At 31.6% G+C, this 22843-nt stretch overlaps 2 long non-coding RNA genes across 4 annotated transcripts; both read right to left on the bottom strand.

The window, feature by feature from the left end:
- Positions 1 to 6416: 6416 nt before the first annotated feature.
- Positions 6417 to 6791, bottom strand: LOC105133751 (uncharacterized). Its single transcript, XR_843860.1, has 2 exons — positions 6673 to 6791; positions 6417 to 6593 (listed from the first exon to the last, which is right to left on the bottom strand). It is a non-coding gene; the product is annotated as an uncharacterized LOC105133751 (long non-coding RNA).
- A 4871-nt stretch (positions 6792 to 11662) lies between these two features.
- LOC105133750 (uncharacterized) lies at positions 11663 to 16551 on the bottom strand. 3 transcript variants are annotated; one of them, XR_843858.1, is made up of 3 exons: positions 13894 to 16551; positions 12622 to 13016; positions 11663 to 12437 (listed from the first exon to the last, which is right to left on the bottom strand). It is a non-coding gene; the product is annotated as an uncharacterized LOC105133750 (long non-coding RNA). The 3 variants fall into 3 exon arrangements; XR_843859.1 differs by lacking the exon at positions 11663 to 12437 and having other exon boundaries at positions 12617 to 13016; positions 13609 to 16551; XR_843857.1 differs by lacking the exon at positions 11663 to 12437 and having other exon boundaries at positions 12617 to 13016.
- Positions 16552 to 22843: the final 6292 nt, after the last annotated feature.

Raw genomic sequence — 22843 nt, 5'->3', positions numbered from 1 at the left:
TTTGGAGATGGTTTGATTTGATTTCTTTATTGATTATGTTCGTAGCAAAATTGAAACAATCTTGAATAACATATAGTCTTTCTTTTTTCATTAAGTTTTTATGTTACTAATATGTTTAGGGACAATAAAAAATTGAAATAACACTTTTTGTATACTAAGATGCAGAAAACACAAATAGAAGAAGAAGACAGAAAAACACAACTAAACTTATGGAAAAAAAAAAAGAAAGAGAGAGAGATCTTTAGGAAGATATAACCTAATTTCAAAGCCTAACTCTTATCGCATGCATACGACATCGTGGCAATCTTTCACCCTTAAAAGTTATATGTGAATCTATCAAGCAAATACGGAGAGATAAGAAATTCTTGTCTCTTATCAGCACAATATAGATTGGAAGTTGCCACCTAATATTTTGGTCACTAGGAACCCTAACTGATCTAAAAAATAGAGTACAGAGATTGAATACGTAAATGAAAGGTATTAGCACCCCAAATATACTCTATCTAAGATAAATTGCATTGTTTTATGGTCTGATAAAAAATTCTAAGTAAAATAAAAAAGTTACTAAAAATATATTTTACATATAAATTCGCAATCCTTAGTACAAAAACCAAACAAAAATATTTTTTAAATTTTTTTAAAATATTGACCAACATTCACTTGACTTTAATAAACTAATTATTAAAGAAAAAATATATACTAAAATATTTTTTTTGTGCGTGATAAAAAACATGATATGATTTTTTTAGTTTTGGGACACTTGGCCATATGCACAAATATATATATTTTTTATTTTTTAGTTGATAAAAACCAGGTATTTTTATACTTGATTTATATTGTTACGGTGTATTTAATTAGAATGGGCCAGCACGGCCCAACATAAATAAAATGGGCCAACATTGGCCCAATATAAAAATGGGCGGGTTATTGTGCAAAGCACAGTAACCAGCTAATTATTCATTTGTTGCAGAACATGAATTGCTCACGTTCTGCATATAAAATGAAAGAAAAAAATAAAAGAAAATGGGGCAGTGAAGAAGAGAACATTACCTGGTGTGAAAGGGGGTGGTTGTTATTGTCTGTAGTGGTTTGCAGTGGCAAAGACGATGACGCAGCTTCACCAATACTTCTCTTTTATTTTTCTTTTCCTCTGTTTTTGTTTCGCTCTTTCTTCTTCTTCTTTTCTCCTCCTCCTCTTGGTTTTCCTTCTCTTTTTTCTCTCTATTCCTCAATTTTCTTTTTTTTCCTCCCCTGTTTTTTTCCTTCCTTTCTTGTGCTCTTTTTTTTTTTCTTTTCTTTTTTTTTTCTTTTTTCTATCTCCCCCCTCTCTTATGCTCTTTCCCTTTCTATCCTCATCTTCCCTGTATTTATAGGAAAAAACAGGGGAGAGATATGGATGGGGTGGCCACTAAGCAACCACCCTATGATTGCCCGAGGAGGCACATCTCCTCCATGAGGCCACAGGTGAGCTTAACAAGTGGGTGTTCTTGGTCGGTGTCCTTTTAATGCTTTTTAGAGGAAGAAAGTCAGTGAAAAATAGAGAAAGAAAAGTCTTCTTCTTCCCCTACTTTGCGAGTCTGTGGGAAGAAAAAATATTATAGTGTCATTCAAAACGACACCATTTTGGGCTTTTTTTTTAACAGTGTATGAAACGACATTGTTTTAGTCGAAACATCGTTGTTTTATTTAAATTAAAACGGCATCAAACTTATGTCAAAGTCCAAATCAGTCTTAAATTTATAATTTATTCAATCAATTTTTAAATTGCAATTTTGATTTAAAATTCAATGCAATTATATCCTTATCAAAAATCAAATAGTAGCCGTGAAGTCGGCTGCCTTTTTCACTTTGGTCCTTAGTCTTGAATTTATGCAATTTGACCCTCAATTGATTAATAATTTTTTATTTTTTTTTATTTGGCCCCTGATTTGGTTTAATTACAGGCCCTCTATTTCCGCGTGTTTTTCCTTTTGATTCTTGGTTTTGAATTTCTTCAATTAAGCTCCTAATTGGCCATTAAAATTCAATATTTATGCAATTAAGCCTCTAATTTGACCAAATTAATTTCAAAAAATATAATTTGACCCCAGAACTTTAATTTTTCTAATTAAATCATAAATTAACTTTAAAATCAATTTTTCTTGCAATCAAACCCTCTATAAATTCAATTAAACCTTTAATACCATTTAATTGAGTACATAAACATCTGATTTTAGACTTTTTTTCTCAAATTGAATTTTCTTTATCAATCATGCTCTTATTAGTCAATGATATATTGTCAAATTTCAATACTTGTATTTTTAAACTTACTCAACCAATTTTAGTCATTTTCTAGGCACTTTGGCATCCTTTTTTTACTGTTATTATATTTTTTGATTTTTTTGAACATATATTTTTTTATTTTCTTTTTTTTTTTATGTAGGGACTTAAAAATGGGTTACAACAAATCTAATACTAACTAATATGAACCTCGTGGTCACAAAACTCACAACAAGATTGACAACAAATCCTGAAAAGCCAAAGCAGGTATGATAGAAGTAGAATATAATGAAAACATATCCCAAAGCACTAGAACTATTAAAATAAAAACCCCTACCCTATGATTACTAGTTCATAAATGGAAAGTATAAGAAAGAATCCATGAAGATAATTAATTTTTGATAAATCAACATAGTTTGTTAAATAACCAGAGACTATGAGAATCTCTCTCACATAAGCTAAAAAAATCTGGTAGCAATAATATTATCCACTCTTTATTTTTATCCTCACAAAGATTATTTATACTTTTAAAAATAAAAATTCTAATATACCTACCCTTATGAGCTAAATTGGTTCATTAACAAAACTAATCCAAAATCTATACTAATAAACTCAAAACTATAGACCCAAAAAAATCTTCGGTTATAACTGAAAACTAATTAATAATGGAAGGTAACCATTACCACACAAACTCATGGCCAATTTAGAATAGTCATTCTCTCTCGTAATATAGACCTAACCACCACCCATTAAAATATTAAACTTCATAGCCATCACAAGTCCCTGGCGGATATTTCACCAAAAGTCATCAAAAAGTTAAAGACTTTTTTTTTTTTATCAAAATCATTATCGTAAGACCAGACTCTACCTGAACCATTCCATAACATAAACTAGAGAATAATTGATTAATTTCACAAGAGAAGACATAAGGGAAAAAAAGCAAAAGATTAAGAACATAACAAGAAAACAAGAAAAAAACTAAAAAAAACTCTCCTCTTCTTAAGTTGTGATGATGGTGGTTGAGATTTATAGGGAGTTTTGGGACTAATTTTAGGCGATTTTATAGAAGTTTCGGGCTATGATTTAGGACGATTTGGTTCTATTTTTTCTAGGTTAATTTGGATGGGATCTCGAAACTACTGGTTTGAGTCTTAACTATTCTATGCTAGAATGATGGTGTTGTTATGCTGGTATGTGGCGGGTGTGAGAGAGAGAGAGGTATTGTGATTATTGGAAGTAAACGATGGTGGCTGAATTAAGACTAAAAAATCTAGATCAATAATGGTGGCTTCGGTTTTGTTCGGCTGGTGAGGGAGATGATAATGTGAGTCTCAGTTAAAGCTTGTTGGATGTAGAGACAATCATATAATAAAAAAGTTCAAGTTCAATCCATTAGATTCTTTGATTTGTATTATACCTTTAGCACCCTTGGTTAAAAGGAGTTCAAGCAAATAAATAGTATAGCAAAATAGAATCAAGTCTCCTTATAAGGCGAAGCTACAACAGATTAGAGGAAATCCATTTCATTCAAAAGAAGGAGAGCAAGATGGGCACTTGGTTGCCACCTTATTTGATTTTCCTAGAAAGCCTTTTACCTTTCTTTCCCAGCTAGATAACTTGAATATAAAAGAGAAAGACGAAGGGCTTATCAACATGAAGGAGAGATTTATAAGTGGTGATCGGCCTTGGTTAACTATGGTTGTCATTGTGAGGAGAGCTGGGCTAAAGAGGTTGGTGACTATGTGAGAGAGAGGGGAATAAGATGTAAAATAATGAATGCTAGGGTTTTCTGATTTTTCTTTTTTTTTATTATATTTTTTTAATTTTGTTTATATGGGATTGTGTTTTGAAAAGAATGAGCTTCTTAGTTATTATTTGAAATATAATGGTAGTTTTATAAATAAATATAGATTTTTTATAGATTTTTTCAGACACCAACTTCTAAAGATGTAAAGTGTTACCTCTCTTTAAATTTCAGGTTGCAAAATTTGATATTTAAAAATTTAATTACAATATATATATAATGTTGAAATTTTTTTAAACAAATTATAAGTTAAAGTATTGAAAACTGTGTTTTTTAGTTTTTTTTAATAGAAAAAATCATATTCAAACATAAAATTTTATTTTTTATTTTTTATTGGGATTTTTCTAGATAACATAGTTATTTTTTTCTCTGAATGAGACCTCTGTATATATATATATATATATATAAACAATTGTTTTGTTGTTCACATCATTTCACCTTCAATGTTCATGGTTGGTACAGACTTTTCCCCAACTCTTAAAACAAGATGTTTTTTTTTTCTATTAATGGTTCGTTGTTCCCATGTATCAATGATATGATAATTAATAGCATCGTATCCCTATTAGTCATTTCATCTGAGTGACAAACTAAACACAATTTGATGGCAATAAATAGCTTCCAGCTCGATCGCACCAATTTCGGACAAAAAGGAAAAGTACTATGTAATCATTTGTCTTCTGATGCCACTATTTCTACTGCAATTTCCTTTTTATTTTCTTTTTCCTGCATAAGATGTTTTCCTAGGGATATTTCTATTTTTCCTGCATAAGATGTTTTCCTAGGGAGTTTTCTCAAAGAGAATGAAATAATCCACAATTGATATATATCAAATTGGGTTTCTCCATATCCCACTTTGAAATACATATTCCAGCGTTGTACACAAAATAGAAAAAAATATTACAAACAAATAAATTTCAGTGAATTAGGAAAATAGTAATTAAATATTAGAGCAATACACTTTTTTTTATTAGATAAGATTAAGTAAAATCCTTAGTTAATAAGAGTAATGCTTGTGCGTAAAGTTTTAGATTTTTTTTTATAATAAAAGTGTTTGATCTTGAATAGAACTCTAGTGTTAGGTTAACTACAACTTGACACTTAAAATTTTTAATTTTTTAATTAGTTATTATTTTATAAAAGATTCAATTAACTAAAAGATTTATTTAACATATTCTCAAAGAATCATCTCAGTCCCTTCAAGCAAAAAATAAATATATAATTTATATTATTTTTTAATATACTTATTCAAGTAAAAGTTCTTTAAATTTAAAAATTATTCATACTCACACTATTTTGTACTTAATTTCTATCAAATAAAATAAAAGTGGAGGTGATAAAATTTAAATTCATAATCATTTGGTCAACAAAATTCTGATATTTTATCAAAAAAATTATATAAACTCAATAATTTAAATTATTAATTGAAACCCCAAAATATAATTTATATTAATCTATGATATATATATCATGAAACCACATTTGAAAAGATTATATGTGTTTATATTAGTCAAATGTTATATGAATTGGAAAATGTATAATCAACTATTAAATTCAAGAAAGCTATTGTTTATGTAGCTGGGTCAGAGATCCAATGACAGTTAATTCATAAGTAAATAATGTTAAGTAGATAAAACACATATATGAATTCAAAGTTGTTTAATTATTATAATAAACAACCATAGAAATCCTCTTAACAAGTAACTTAGAAAAACCATTAGCCTTTTTCCTATTATAAAAAAGGTAGAACAGCTTTTTTTTTCCTGTTCTAACAACAACACATGTTTTTATGTGCCAATGTTCAGGAATCTATATATGTTTGATGCGAGTGATTTGTGCAGTTGTTACATACAAAACCAAAGATCACATCAAATCACAACATTTACGGTTGTCTAGCTTTTTGATAATCAATTGGAAACTAATTATTATTGTTCAATTATATCATCATTTCAATTTGTCTTTTTCCATCTAGAAGTTAGAGATTAGCATCATTATCAAGCTATATGCATAAAGAAAAAACTATGAAGCACTTTCAATATAATATATTGTTCTCTCATTCAAATAAAAGTGATATCTAGTATAATATACTATCATCTATATATAAATTTCACCCCCTTTTTTTTGTAAATTAAAGAGATCTAATAATCTTTTTGCACAAAAGTACTCACCCGTGGAGTGTAATCACATGAGTTTTGAGCTGATAAAAGTATAGTCCGAGTTACAAGCATGAATCAAAACCATGTACCATACGCACCTCTAGGCATTCATAATTAACCTTTTTCCCCCTAACATCATCAATTTCCACATAAATATATGTATAATTCTACGTAAATGAACATCCATGCACATAACAACAACCAGCAAGGCAAGTAGAATTCATGATGACATCCCTTGTTAGATATTGGAGTGGGTAATCAGAGGCCTATATAGGTATAAAACCTAGATGATTTAGACTAATTATATTCTACATAATGAGCAAATATCCATGCACCTCCTCTGTCATTTCTCATAAATAAATAAAGGAAATCAGTCCCTGAAAAGAATCAAACATGCATCCTGATTAATTAACCATATTGTACAGTTCTTGTGTGAGGAAGCTCTGAGAGAAATACCTTTTGTGTTGGGGTCAGTGTTCCGCACCGTTAAAAATCAGTCTTGAAAGCTTGGGTTCTGCGTCTCTCCAAGTTTATAACAAACAATAATGATGATGACCACCACCCTCAAAAACAATTATTACTTTTAAAAAAAAAAATACTACCCAAAGTAGGGATCCTTCTATATATAAATTCTAGGGTGACTGATGGTTCAGGAGAAGGAGCATGCAGCCTCCGTTTCCCCACGCAAAAAACATAACAAGCAGCCATGGGGGTCCATAAAATTCCACGCTCTTAATTCTTATTTTTTTTCCTAGTATTACTTTCTTTATTTTTTATTTTTGCATGGATGTGCGTGGGCCTGCTTCTATGTGGGTCCCAAATCCCTGACTGCGCGTGCAAAGCCGGAGTTCATGGGGGCTCCATTGTGGTCCCCACTTTAATCAACACGTATTCTTCTCTGCTTTTATATGTATATATATTATTTTCTATTGCAGTTGCCACCGTCCTTCTTTTTTTTTTTTTTTTCTCCTTTTACTAATTAATGATCCTCATTTCGAGCACACACCTTTCGAGGTTAATTAATCAAATGCATGTACTTTGTTTTTTAAAATTTAAAAAAAAAAAAAAAACCAAGTAGTAGAGTGCCGAGACATCAAAATTACATTTTGTTTCTATGTGCAATATTTGAACTTTGTGGGCAGAGGGTGACCCATGCATATCCTAGTTCATGTAGGGGAGGGAATATGATCTTGGCTTTATTAATGATTTTGGAACATGAATGGATTTGTCATGGTTGAGTCACGTCGACGTTTGATTTATCGTCAAAATGTAATAAATAAAAAGTAACAACTAACTAAAAAAAATAAAATGTCTGTCTGTGTGGCAACGGGAGTCTTTGCCAAGATGGCTCCGCACTTTGGAGGGGCACAACCTTTTCATAGCATTGTCTTGTAACATAGCATGGTGTACGTGTATGCCTCCCACTAGCTGTAATAATATGTTCTTTGATGAGATGGATCATCTTTGATATGGTCAGTCAATCATCCAACTGCGTATAATCAAATACTAACGTTCAGGAAGAAGTAAGAGGTCAGCACGCTTTTCGTTTTTTTTTGCTTCCTTGGATTATAAGGTTAAGATCTTAATTGTATGGCATGAGATGTTATTGTGAGAAATAAAATTTGTGGTGGCTTTTTTAAAAACTTAAACAAGTGACTTGACTGTTTCAATGTGCAAGGCGGAATTAGACCGTTGCAATTTAAAACATTTGGTTTCATTTGTGACTTCAAGTCAATGCAAGGGTTATCTTTTTTTTTGGAAGAATTTTATATATTAAAAGGGCTAATCAGAAGCTAGTCAAAACAATACAAGAGTTATCTCATCGGATATTCATAGACTAGGAGATTGTTCCTTTTTTTAAGGCAACAGCTACCTGTATATTTATGTCTATGAAGACTATACGAGCAAGATAACTCCAGTGGGTTGATGTTATCTGTCAAATATTGTTCCCTTTTTTCTTCCCTTGATAGTTACGTCCATGTAATGTAACTTCAGAGCATGGTCAAGAGCTAATTAAAAGTGGTTTTCAAGGAAGGAAGAAAATTCCTTCAAGTTATTCCCATACAATATATATACAATCTCCTGTGAAAGTGCTGTTTTTTAGGTGAAAACAAGCTTACGAGGGTAATGCTACTCGAAGAAAGAACCATCTCAATTCTCAGTAATCCAATGAACACACTTCCATCTCAAGGTGTGTGTGGCTACCTCTCCACCCTCCGCACACGGGAGAGGCAAAAAAAAATAATGTTGGGAGTGTTAAATATGAGACTTCATGGATATGAATTGTCAGATTTTACCCTTTGGGCCATCTCAAAAAATGATGTAGATACTGTCGCCATTGTGAAGCTTCGTTACAGTACTGATGGTGCAGCGATGAGAGGAATAGAGTGGGCTAATAGATAAGTTTAACCAATAGCCCACGCTAGCGTTAAAGAGCTTTCCATAAAGGAGAAACAAACCGGGAAATTGTGAATGTTTTCTCCGCTTGCCTTGTTAGTTAATGGCATCTTAGAGGACCACCAGCCTGCACATGGCTCCTGAAATGGGGCATCCTTTTTCCATGTTCTAATTATTCTGATGGCCGATGCTAAGCTTGCCAGAATGGCTAGTTATTTATAGTAACAATAATTTTGTAAGAGTATCTCCAGTCCTTGAAAAGCTAAATTGATAAAATAGCATTTTAAATAGTATAAATATAATTTATCTGCTTTTCAATTTTGTAAGAGTATCTAAATTGATAAAATAGCATTTTAAATAGTATAAATATAATTTATCTTACTATATTTATTCGAATGAAAAAAAGTTATTTGAAAAGCCATTTATATTAGAGTGAAAAAAATAAGTATTTTATTATTTCTTAATATTGTTTAATGTTATTTTTTTTTCACATGTCTAAATTTAATTAATTTTTTTTTTAGTGGTCCTACTTTGTTGGTTTTAGCTCTTTAAAGAGATATATAAAAATAGCATTTGTGAAAGAAAAAAGGCATTTTAGTATTTTGTTTAGCTTTTCTAATGAAGTGTGCAAAACAAATAAAGAAAAGCCAACATATTAATTTTTTATTTTTGGTTATCCATTCTCTACTGGAGATGCTCTAAGGATAATAGTCACGCTGTTATCCATTCAATATTTGAGACTCTCAGACGGCTTTAGCCAACTGACAAAGGGAGCAAGACGTTTAGTAAACCTTCTCTCAAGATCACAAGCTGAAAGAGAAGGACCAGAATACCTTGCAGTGAGATATATTCCACTCCATGACATATGGTTTCTCTGAGTCACTTCACTTTCCTGGAAAAACACGTTAAACCGAGAACAATCAAGGAACAGATGAAATTAAAATTCTAGGGTTATCAACCATATGCTTTAAAATAACTAATATGAAGTCATTGAGGAATCATTTTACTCGATGATAATCTTACTTGTCAGTTTGTGTCTGTCCTTGCTAATTCTGAAAGCAAGGTGAGGTCGTTTTCATGAACTCTCCAACAAGGATAGCTTCCTACTTTTTATCATTTAGAAATGTCTCAAGAAATTTAGTCCAAAAGAGGGACGCTCTATTCAATCTTGCAAAGTTATGGATATAAATGTGATTTAAGCTTTACTCCACTTTCGCCCTCTTGTGAGATAGATGAGACTAAAAAATTATGGTTAGTAAGACAAAATTGAAACCAAGTCAAGTAGTAATTCATGTATTCATTGACATGATTAGTTTAAACCAGGGGATAGTGGGAGAAATAGAGCATCCAATCGTTATAGTTGGTTTGTCAATTCTATTCTGAAGCAAAATTCACCAACATGGGTTCCCTAATCTGTAAGTTTAAGTATTGCTCTCTTAAGGCTTTGTCAAGCAAAATGAGCTAGAAGTTTGCTCTAAAATTAATAAAAAGGAAAATCCAGTTCATTACAAGCTTTCAACAAGGGAAAAAAAACCAAACAAATCTAGCTGCCTTGACATTTCTGGAATTGATATCCACCCATCTAATTTGATGCCTACATGACAGACGATGGAAACCTTTATGATTTTAAATGTGAAGCACATATTTGAAAAGCCCTGTCTGTCTTCATGATGAGAGAACAAAGCACGGTGGATACCATTAGCTTTTGCAGAATAACACAAATCACGAATAATGGTAGTAGCTGTTCTGGACAAGGTAAAAATGGCAGCACTAGACATAAACACATGATGTTAGCAGAACTGAGCTATTCAACCAATGGGGGCAGGGGCAAGTCAGAAAAGATAGTTCTCTTCGGAGATAATTCCAAGTCCAAAATCAACCACAAAACAGTAAGCGGGAATGTGGAAACATCTGCATTACCATAGCATTTCATCAAGTAAGAAATTGGGATATAATGAACTTGTTATCATGGCAATTTTTCACCATTCTCTATGGGCTATAACGTGATTTGAAAGATGAGAAGGCATCTCAAGAGTCAAAACATCAATAATGTTAAGAGATTTATTTGGGACATGACTAACAAATCAGAAGTGCAAAGCAGTGCACCGAGGATTCCAATATCCAAAACTTTTCCAAAGTGACATGATGCCTACTATCATGCACGAGTGGAAGCATGAAACATTCAGATGCAAATTGCAATATAATAATAATTGCCAATATTCACACTCTAGAGTGACATATCACGAATATCATCCATAATGAATTTAAACAATGAAGGATCTGAATGAAGCATGAGCAAGGTTCCCAAGGACAAATGTTGTGGCCAACGAGCACCATATTCTCATTTTAATCTAAACATTATCCAACTTGTGAATAGATTTAAATAAAGATTTCCCATTGCCCGCAACTTTGAATAGAGCATGAAAATGATAGATGATGCTAAATCCATAGGAATGGCTGATGCTAAATCCATGGAAATGGCATGCTTGTCAAGAACTATGATTACAAATCAAAACATACTCCGGAAAAGCCAATAGCACATTATCACTGTGGAATACGTAGTATTCTAGTCACTCCTTGTACTGGCAACAATGATTATGAAATTTTGAGTAGAAACGGTTTGTGGACAATGTACTTACAGGGCCTCCACAAAGTATCACACGCATGGCAATTGGCTGTGTTCTTAATTACTTCTTAATCTCTCTTCAATCTACTCATAACTATTTTGTAGCCACCACAACAAAAGACAATTAGCCTTTTCATTTCTAATTATATCCTGCTCCCATGTCTTCAAATTCTTCGTAATTATCCTATGAATTTGAATTTTGCTATTAACTTTCACAAACTTATTTCTTTCTTCTCTTTTCTTTCATTTTCCTCTCTCCCTCCCTCTAACTGCACACACATCTTCATTGCTACCGCTGACATTACATCTTCATCACTACCATCAACATTTTTAAGCGTTCACAAATTTATTTCTTTCTTCTCTTTTCTTTCATTTTCCTCTCTCCCTCCCTCTAACTGCACACACATCTTCATTGCCCCCCCCCAAAAAAAAAAAAAAATCTACAGACTTACATCTTCTCTACTTTTCTTGATTTTAACAGCACGCACGTCTCCCCTTTAAACCATTTAAATCTGACTTTCTCATCCCTTTCTATTTCTTCCAACTTGGTAGCGATAACCTCTTTAGAAAAGTGGAAAAAAAAAGGCAAGAAGTCTGCAAGAAATAGAGAATATCTAAGAAATAGTAAAAACCATAATCAGTAAAGTTCCATAGCGTAAGAGAGTTATTCACATTCTTATTCTTCTTTTTTCCCTTCAATACTCATATGGGCCATAACTGTTTAATTCATAAATATGCCCACACGCATACCAGTGCTGGGGAATGAATTTCTTCATTTTTGTTTATTGCATAAAATAAACAATGACTTAATTCAACCAAGTCTCTCCAGGACAACTTCAATAATCAAAAGTAGATGATTCAACCAACATAAAACATGGATGATCCATGGTAACATATTTATGTAACAAAAGTTTGGAAGAAAAAACTCTAGTTGCAAATTGTCATAGCTGCTTTGGAAAAGACCATCAAAGGCTGTGCTTTGAAACCAACTTTATTATGTTTGAACAAAAATGAGAGGCAATCTGAGTCCAAAAGCTTCAATAAAAACTTATTATTGTATACATATAAATCCCAACCACAAGAATGATTAAATATCTCCATCCACGAAACTTGCTTAGTGATAATACTTCTTTTTCTTCTCGTTTTTATGGCCCAAAATCAACTCAACAAGGAAAGTGGTACAGTACCCTAATGAAACCTGGAAGATGCATCATGTACATATATCAGGGCAGTGCATCAAAGTACCAAGCTTCAATGTTATGAGTTCACAAGTTCAGATGATCAATAACAACTTTAAAAAGCAAACAAGATAAACACTTTCAAAACCAAAATTCTAAAGTTGAATCATATTTCAAGAGAAAAGAGGCAGCTCACTCGCTTACCCTTGTGCAAGTTTAAAGTGTTTGTGTAAGTATACAGTCCCTCAGCAAAGACAGTTGAGAGGCACTTTCATCAGCTAGACTAGTCAAAATAGGATGATCAGCAAGAAAATCCAAGAGGAACCGTCAAGCACTTTTCTTAAACACGTGCATCTGTTATAAAGCCACGTCCTTCTCAAAGGCAATAAATTTGTCCAGCAGTTGTGAATAATTGGGGATGCATCAAATCAATCACTCAATACAGAGTTCAGAAGTTCCTAACTATCCTAAACCAAATTAAAAAACACCACTTCAAGAAGATCAATTAATATATTAACAGGTCTTTATAGAGCCATACCTCCAAACCTCGCACACTTCATTTTCTAGGGGCAAGAATCCATCCTTTGTGAATACCGAAGCTGCAAGAATATTTGAGGTCAATGATGAAAATTCCAAATAACAATATCAGATTCTAACATCTTTTTTTCTCGTTCAGCTCTAAGAAAATAAAACAGAAAATTCAACACTTGACACTTTTGTGCAGAAAATGATAAGCAAAATTAAAGATAACATTTCCAATCATGATGCAAAAAATAATGCTTGAATCCAGTCAGCCAATTAAGATAATAAATGAAGTTCTCAATTTATTATAAGTAAAGCCCTTTGCATTCTCAATATACCGTTTCCTGAAACCCAACTATCACGACTACCAAATTGCTCAACTAAACATCACCCCCTAACTCTTGTTGATTTAGATGATTCTACTGAAAGCATAAGAGGTCAAAACTTTTCCACAATTTGAGCATCTTGTTGAGCTGCCAATTCTTACAACATAAATTAGCACACAAAATTGCCAGTGCACAAAATTAGCAGTTCATTGTAATTAGTAGAAAAAATAATCCATTGAGATACACTAGAACTAGTCCCTGTGCAAGATTAAGTCCTTCCCACATATTTCTAGAACAAACAAATTATGCTATTTCATGGATTTAACTGGCAGAGTTAACTAACCATGAATTTCTCTGATCGATCTCATTTTCCTTGAATCCCCACACAATTAATTTTGTGCATAGAAGCTGGAGGCCACAGAGAAGTATAAAGGCCAAAAATAGTATCATCAACAAAGCAATTAGCAATTTTAAGAATGTGGTACCAAAAATAAACAAATTATTCACGCAACATTTGTTTGCATTTAGGAACATGTGTGCTTGTTTACCAATTAAATCTTATGATCGGAACCCCCAAACTAAACTGTATCATAAAAAGTTAGAAGAGGTTGTTTCGCTATTTTTGTACCTTTTGCATCTGAGCTGACATATGGCTGATGCACAACTGCATTTTAGTGGTCAGAGTTTAACAGTGAACGGACATAAATTATTATGGATTTGCTTTCATGGCTATAAAGCAGAAAGTTTAGTCCTCCTCCTAATATGCGAACCAACATGATAAGGAACTTTATCAAAGCGATGTAAATTCTAGCTCCAAAAAAAATCAAAATCTATATTTGCAAGTCAATCACCAATAGCCGACACAAGAGTAAATCCCCTCCTGAAAATGATGGAAATGGTTCCTATCTCTGATAATGATATCTCAGCGCACAATCTTTGACATTTATTTTATTGCAGTATGACTGCCAGCACATAGACGGAGATTCTTTATAATGTGAACATGGCATATGGATGGAATTCTAATTAGACCATATGCTAAAGCTAGTCTTTCACAGTGGACCCACAACCACTGTTCCTTATCAACATCGTCCACATCAGATAATCAGGAACATGACCTTCATTCCAGGCTTTCATGTTCAACCACTTCAGCATCCCCTTAATCATTTTGTGTGAGGATGTGAAATGTCTCCTAAAGAGAAATAATGAAACCCCACTGTGGTTCACAATCCAACTTAGGCCCGGTTCTTTCGTGACTCCTTTCCTTTTCATGCTTCTTCTAATGGAAGCCACATTTCCCCACTTCCTTGCAATAGCATATTTGTTTGACAATGATGCATATGTTGCCTTATCTTCTGGTTCTATCTCAAGAACACACTGGGCAGAGATTCTTCCAAGTTCAACATCATATGAACGACACAAGCGCTGAGTAAGGACCGCCACACCATAACACTAGGCTCAAATGGGATTTCCTTGACCAACTTAACAGTCTTATCAAGATGACCCAATCTCCCAAAAATCCAAACCATACATGTAGTGCTCTGCGCATGGTTCAATGCCATAATCTTTTATGATAGATTTAAAATAAGCTTGTCCTCTATCGAAAAGTCCTGCATTGCTACATGCTGACCGGATACCAACAAAAGTTACCTTGTCTGGTTTACACTCTGTTTCCTGCATTAATTCAAAAGCTTTGAGAGCTTCCCTACATAGCCCGTGCACAGAATATCCTGCAATCATAGCACTCCATGACACTTGATCACATTCCCTTAGCATGTTAAACACTAAACGTGCATCTCTAATGCTTCCACACTTGGCATGCATATCTATCAAAGCATTTCCAACCACAGTGTTCTTGTCATAAATAGTTTTCACTAGCAATGAATGACTGTCTGTCTGGTTCCATGGCAGCAATACCAGAACATGCATGGAGCACAATAGAGTATGTCACTTCCGATCCCTGAACTTGGCATTCAAGCATATCTCTTACCATTGCCAGCCTGCACATAGCCATCAATCACCCTATTCCAACTCATATCAGTACAATTTCGAGATTCCAGAAACAGTTGCATTGAGTTCTCCATTCTTCCACATTTTGCATGCATGTCCATTAGAGCATTTGGATACAAATACATTTGTATCTAAACCAACATTTAACTATATGGTAATGGATTTGCTTCCCGAATTGCAAATCCACCAAGCTCGCAAATGCTTGCAGCAAACTAGCAAGCGTAATCTGATTAGGAAGCACCAAACCTTGCCTCATCTTGCAGAACAACGCAATGGTCTCTTCACTATGCTGGCTTAGAGGATACTGGGCGATCATAAAACTCCATGGAATCACCTTTAGGCATCTGTTCAAACACACGTAAAGCATCATCAACATCTCCAGAATTAATATACAAGTCCATCAATTCAACACCGAAAAAAAGTTCTTCCACATAAGATGTTTTAAAAGCATGTCCATGTACAGCCTTTCCAACATCAAACACCTCCAACCCAACACAAGCCTTCAACATACTCGCAAAAATAAAATTACTTGGTTTAAACCCAACAACTCTCATCTGCAGAAAAAAAAAATGCTTCAAAGACTCTTCAAAGCACTCATTCTCCGCATAACAAGTTACCATCAATCAAAGCAGTAACCCCAAAGGCGCAAGCTTACAAACACAAGCATTGGCACTAAACCCCGATTCAGTACACTCAGCAATAACAAGCAACTTCAAAACAGTACTAAAAACAAAAGGGTTAAGCTCATGACCTTCTCCATGAAACCTAGAAAACAACCAGATAGCATCGTAAGATCTAAAACGCTGATTATAACCTTGAATCAAAGTAACAAACGACACCGTATATCATCAGGCATTTCATCGAACACCATAGCTGCATCAACCTATGAGTCGTATTTTACATACAAAAATTAAAGAACGCTGTTCGCAAGCAAGTCTAAGAAATTTCCCTTCTTTATAATCTCACAGTGGAGAGATTTTCCGGTGGTTTCGTCACCCTATTGGATACAGCTTTGAAGTAAAGAACCGTATTTGTAAGTGTTGGTTTAACACTGATTTGGAATTGGAAATTGTAGTGTTTAGAGCGAAGCAGTGTGATCATGCGCTTTCGTTTTTTGTTAACAAAAAATCGAAAAGGGTAAACGGAAGGAAGAGCATTATGTTAAACGGCTATGGTGGAGGGAGAGATCCCCGGGGTTTTGAAATGAATGGGGGTGACTGAGATCCGACCCCTAGTTTTGTCCTGCCATTTGGCAAAACGTACTGTGTGGTCCGTACCGTGCTGGGCCACCTCGTTTTTTGTCCCCCTCCATTATACTGCCTCATTTTATTACGATGTTTACTGAGCAATTTTTTGTTTAGTACAGTGATACATAGTTGATTTTAAAACAAATTTGCTTTAGAATATATTCAAATAAATATTTTTTAAATTTTAATGTTAATATATTAAAATCATCATAAAATATTAAAAAAATATTAATTTAATAATTTTTTGTATCAAACACCCGTTGAAAATACACATAAACATAGTTTTGACTAAAAAAATCAAATTTATACAATTTAACAACCTCATTTATTATTTTCAAATTACATGTGCATTTGTAGCATTAATGATTGTGAGAACATGGTTTTTTCTTAAGATTAAGAGCAAAAAAATTGTAAGACAGTCCCAAAAAAAATATTCTAATGCATTAAAAAAAATTAATATAGCAAGAGGAGTGAAGGAAAAAATAAACCAATTCCTACAAGGAGAGGAGGAGGTGCGAACCCGCTTCCTAAGGGAGAGAGGGCACACCTCCTCTCTAAAATCGTGCCTCTCACATCTGTTTCCTTCCTTCTCACAGAGTTTCAGCATCCTTCCTTCTATACATGTTTCTTTCTTTCTTTTTTTCCCAACCTACACCCTCTTTTAAATTTCTTTCTAATACTTTTTTAAAAAAATTATTTTTAAAAAATTATTTTTTAATTTTTTTATATTTATTTGATATTAAAAAAATTAATCAACAAAAAATACTTTTTAATCAAAAAAAAATTAATTTGATTTCTAAAAAAATATTTTTTTAAAACATTTGGACGAAAAACACTTTTTGAAAGTTATGAAAAATTTAGAAATATTATATTATTTACTGATTATATCAAATTTGATACTCAAACTTTTCATTCCTCTATATATTTTGTTTTAAATATTTATTATTCAATTTTATCTCTTAAAATTTAATTTTTTTTATTAACTTTGGTCCTAATTTTTATAATTAGTATTTGTTTTTTTTTATTATTTTTTTATTAAAATTTTTTATCTATCAAATTTTATCCTTATTTTTTTATTGTTACTTATTTTATTTGAAATAATTTAAGAAATGTTGGTATTATTATTTTAATTTTTTCATCTTTTATTATTTTTTATTTTTTAGATTTGATCTCTATTATTTTGATTATTATTTATTTTATCTGAGATAATTTATGAAATTATATTTTTTTCAATTTCATTTTCATTTAACTTTTTAATTTGTAAGATTTGTTTCTTATTATTTTAATAAATTTTAAAAAAATAAAATATTAATAAGTTAGTTTTCAATTTATTTTTCAATTTATTTTTCATGACCTAACTAAATATTAGAAAGTATTTTTTAATTTATTTTTCATTATACTATTAAACATTAAAAAATAATTTATTTTTTTATAATTCACTTTTCAAATCTAAGCAAACAACGGACGGAGCACACTAAGAGTTATCTATATTTTGAGCATTCTCCATGATTGAATGCTTGTTCACGTAAAAGGATTTCATGGCAAATATCCATAAAGAAATCATCAAAAGATAAAAGATTTACGTAAGTTTTTCACATAAAAGAGAAGAGTGTGTGTCTTGCTCAAAGGGAGAGCGAGCGGGCATCTGCTCCAAAGACGAGAAGCTGCGCGCCTGCTCCAAAATTGAGCAGGTGTGCATCCTGAGTAAATAATTTTGCTCCTCTTACGTGAATATTCGTGTTTGTTTTTTCTATTTCTCTCTAAGATGTAATTTTCACGTTCCTAACTTGTCTTTTGAACCAACACTATATCTGGTATTTTTCCTCTCATGTTGTTACTTGAAGAAATCATCAGGAATCCACCTTTAGGCATGAAGGTTTATTTGTGAGCTTTGGATGCATGCAGGGTAGCTAGGGTCAATGGAGAGTGATGTGAGAGGGTGACTTGGTAGGATCAATGCAAGATTCGTCAAGGATTTTAGAATTAAGATATTAACCTTTCTTTGACAAAGAGATTATAAACAAAATATTTTACATATAATATAGTTTTCACGATGAGATGACGATAATTGCAGAGAAAATGATGGTGAGGTGATGAAAAATAAGGTAGTGGTGGAGAAGTTGGTCTTGATAATAATTAAAAAAAAATGGTTAAAAAAATAGGGATCGTGGCTGAAATGATTATATCGTAAATGAATTATTATTTATAAAATATTTTATAAAATTTTATTATCTAAAACTATTTTTCATCACAAAAAACTAAGTTTAAAGATTAATTTAAAAATATTTTTTATTGGCTAGTTTTTCCTATAAAATATTTTATGAAAAATAAACAAATTAAAATATTTTAAAAAATATAAAAATATCTAAAAAATCATTTTACTTAAAACAAACAAACACTATAAAGTATAAACTCGACCCTTCTCATTGACCTTCTTACTCAAAGGCATTATCTGCCACCAAAGTTTCCTCACTAATAACCCTACAAATTTCTCAACTATACAATGATAAATTTTTTATTAGCTAATAATTAAAAAATATAATCGTAACCATACTATAAAACAAGATAAACATCCCGCTGAAAAAGCCTGTCGATACGCAAGCCATGTATTGTACCCGCACAGACTCCTCATAGATCATGCTGCTATCAAATTATAGCCTAACTCATCAATTTAATTATACTCGTGCAAGAGCTCGCTTTTTTTTTCAATGGCCACTTCAAATTCAGAATTTCTTTCATTAAAGAAAAGCTAGTAAAGTAGCTAACTAACAGACTCCATTGAACCCTATTTAAAAGTGAAAATAGTTAATAAACATATAACTTCAAGAGCATACATATTAAAAAAAATGTAAGAGTTAGAGTGTGGGAGCCTAGAAGTTGTTGGAATTTGTTTTAATAAAACAGACAAATTTGATGTCAAATTTAAAATGAAATCCTCTTATTTTTAGAGTTAAAATTTTATTGCAAATTATGATGTCAAATTTAAAATGAAATCCTCTTAGAGTTAAAATTTTATTGCAAATTGTTCTCCAACAAAATTTCATTAACATAAAACATTATTATGATTAAAATAAATGATAGATAAATAAAAAAATTAATCTAAAAAAACCATTAATTAACATATTTATATAAAACACAAGATCTTATATCCCACGTAAAAATATATGATATTTTTTATAGTTTATATAGTGAAAAGTTAAATAATTACAAATAAATTCTAATTATTAGAGAATAATATAAATTATATCCCGAGACCTTACCTAATAGTTTAAGCTAGGTGAGATGGTTCTTTAACATGGTATCAGAGCCTTGATAACCAAATAATCTCAAGTTAGAATTTCACTATCTCTATTTATTTGATAAAAATTAAACACAAGATAATATAAGTCTATACAAGTTTTGAGCTAAAATGTATTTATTTGATAAAAATTAAGCACAAGATAATATGAGTCTATACAAGTTTTGAGCTAAAATGATTTTCACTTAAGGAGGTGTGTTAGAAAATATTATAAATTATATCCTAGAACGTTACCTAATAGTTTAAACTTTTGAGTGAGATAGTTCTTTGACATTAACAAAGTAATATGAATTTAACCAAAAGCACTAACCTATTTAGACTTGGATTTAAGTTTATTATAAAAATATTTTTTTGACATGTAATGAATTATTTTTTGCCAAACTATTAGCATGTCCAATCCAAGAAGAAAATTTGATAAGTTTTTTCAATAACTTGAATGGTTTCAAGAAATTTTTTCAACTCACAAAATTAAAGCCAAAACTTTTAGAATTAATTATAATTTTATGATAGGTAATCAAAGCTAATAACAAAAAGAATTAATATTTTATTAGTTTTATTTCCAAAATCTATTATAAAAGATGGGTTGAAAAAAGAGTTTACACACTTTTTTTCTAGATTTTACCGCTCTTCTTCACCTCAATTTTTAGTGTATTTCCTCTTTATTTTTAAGATTTTATTTTTCTTTTAATTTAGAGTTTAAGTTTAATTTTTATAGAGATGTACTTAAGTTGATTTTTTTATATTCATAAACCTTATTTAGAAGTATATCTAAAAGTTGAAATCTTAGGTGGTTTATTATAAACATGATATTTACATAGAATAAAAGATAATAAAACTTTAAAAATATAAAATTATTATTTAATAACAACAAAGTTTTATTATATTTTAGTGATTTGACAAGTATACATCTTTATTTGATATAATTTATGTTTTTATATATTACATGATTAACATTGTTGTTAAAATTGTATACTAGTGTCTTGTGCAGGTTTAAATATATATTTAATATGTATATTATAAATTTTATATGATTTTTTTAATTTTAATTATATGCATGTAAACTAAATATTCATTCTCACTGTCAATAAATTTAATTTATATAAGTATTATTATCACATCGGCATGATAACTAGGCATCTTGCCATGTTATGAGATCAACAAGGCAAAATCATTAAATATATCTTTGTATTTATGTTAATTATTTATTTTCACTCATTTGTTTTAAATATATACAATTAACCTAGTGTTCTTTGAATTTACTCAATTAATATTTATTAGTTATGGATTTAATGAATTAACCCGATAATTGATTTGTATCAAATCTCAACTTTACTATATATGGATAATATATTGTTAGATAATTTTTACTTGTGAGATAAACTTTTGTTATATTCTTATAGACCTATATTATCAAATAAGTTATTTTAAAAAAATAAATTGATATATTAATAAATTATTGTCGAGATAATTTATATGGTGATATAGGTTCTTCATAATCATAAAAAGCCATCTCATAATAGAAAGTGTTTAATCCCACACAATTAGCACGCCCATTTAACACAATGATTTTATAAAAAGCTATTTATTGAAGTAATCAAACATATTCAAAGAACATGAAAGTTAATCAAATGAAATTAAGGAAATCAGGAGTTAATCGACTAAATTTAACACACAAGAATAGAAATAAATAAATGACACAAAAGCAGGGCTGATTTCGAGGGTTTTTCCATCACAGGTTAGCTTAAAGTGGCAATCGACGGACATCCTATTTAATTATTTATGTTCGACTGATTCAATGAAAATATTGGGACGCTAATTTGATTTTTTTTTTTAAAAAAAAATAAAGCTAATGTAATACTCTAGCTGACGTTGCCCTTTTTTTTTTTTTTGGAAACGACATTATCCATGTCGAGGCGCCTGTAAACAACTGGCGTTGAGGTTGTAAAAGCAAACGGCGTCGGTTTTGGGTTTGTTTTGGTGATTAGGGTTTCTGGATCCTCCCTAGTCTATATAAAGCACCTTATAGCGACCTTAGACGCGTCCTGGTAGCCTAAAATGCTAAGGGTCAACAAGATCTCGTTCTGTATTTTTCTTTCTTCTATGTTTGTTTATCGGATTTGATTCCCTTCTTGTGTAATTTAGCTGCCTGTCTCACTTTTACGAGGTCTTGATTTAATATGGGGAAGGTGAGGATCTGAGCAGATGATGAAATTTCTAATACTTTGAATGCTGATTAATCCATGACGCTTCAAAATTCGAGCTTTTTAAAACTGATGCTCTTTTCATCAACCTCACTCTTCAGTTTTGAGTTTATTTCTCCCACTCCGTCCCTCTCTCCAGAAAGGGATCGAATTGGTTTTCTTGCTTGTTTTCTACCCCTTTTTTCCAATATTTTTGCCTTTTTTTTCTTGTCATTTATTTAATTATTTGATGCCAGCTTCGACAGAAGACAGGGTGTGCGCACGTTTAATGGAAAACAGGCCTTAAATCCATGCACTGATCAGTTTGGTGGCAGTAAATTACTGGTGATTGTCTTTATTTTTAAAAGTAAGGATCTTAATCTGCTTGACTCGTGATGGATCTCGCTCTGTAATTTAACCATAGATAAATTGACGTGATGGATCTCGCTCTGTAATTTAACCAAGGATCTCCCAGCTTGACTCATAAATCTGGCTATCTGTGTTCAAACATGGATTTATGTTCATGGATGAGTCGAAATTATCATGAAACTCGGTAAAAATAATCTATTTTTCTTAACTAAAAGGCGAAGTCACCCAGATAGCTTATGATCACAGGTTTGACCCTCGTGGCTAGCTGTTGTGTAAATGGAAGCAGAACTGGGCCTGATGTCGACGGACACTGAGCTGGGCTTCTGATAAGCTTCGATATCATCGGTTTAGAACTGGACATCCATTAATAAGAGAATTGATTTCAATTTTGTTACAAGTTCCTGTGTTTGGAACAAGGAAGAGTTGGATTGGAGTGGCTTTACTAGATTCCTCTGCAAGGCAGAATGGTATTTTTGA

Source organism: Populus euphratica, unplaced genomic scaffold, assembly GCF_000495115.2.
Source record: "Populus euphratica unplaced genomic scaffold, PopEup_1.0 scaffold37.1, whole genome shotgun sequence".
Classification (NCBI taxonomy): domain Eukaryota; kingdom Viridiplantae; phylum Streptophyta; class Magnoliopsida; order Malpighiales; family Salicaceae; genus Populus; species Populus euphratica.
This window is presented reverse-complemented; position numbering and strand designations above follow the sequence as displayed.